The sequence below is a fragment of the Dendroctonus ponderosae genome, unplaced genomic scaffold (genome assembly GCF_020466585.1).
Source record: "Dendroctonus ponderosae isolate FM_Combo_2020 unplaced genomic scaffold, Dpon_F_20191213v2 Dpon_F_20191213_1, whole genome shotgun sequence".
NCBI classification, from domain to species: Eukaryota; Metazoa; Arthropoda; class Insecta; order Coleoptera; family Curculionidae; genus Dendroctonus; species Dendroctonus ponderosae.
The window spans coordinates 35,024,107-35,024,547 of record NW_026017110.1 but is presented as its reverse complement, the minus strand read 5'-3'; positions in this window follow the sequence as shown (position 1 = coordinate 35,024,547).

Here is a 441-nt window from a genome sequence, read left to right as displayed (position 1 = left end):
CTCCACAATAATTTTAGCATGGATTGCCTTGCCTCCAAACCAACTGCAGACCTTCGTAGCAAATCGTATTTCCGAAATTCAACAATCAACTCAAGCCAGTCAATGGTTTCACATTTCGAGTGAAAACAATCCAGCGGATATTATATCTAGAGGTCTGGATGGTCAAGCTTTAAAGTCCTCAACTCTCTGGTGGAATGGTCCAGCCCTGTTGCATCAAACTATTATTTCTCCAGTTCTAAATCGTGAAACTTCTTTCCTCGAAATTCCCGAGTTAAAGAAAACCTCAGTTACCATGATAATTCAACCATCACCATTCATATCAGTTATCGATAAATTCTCATCATTTACTCGCCTTCAAAGAGTCATGTCCTATTGTTTGCGTTTTATTAAAAATTGTTCTTCTAAGTGTAAGAAGGAACCCACTCCCTTTTCAGGTCCTCT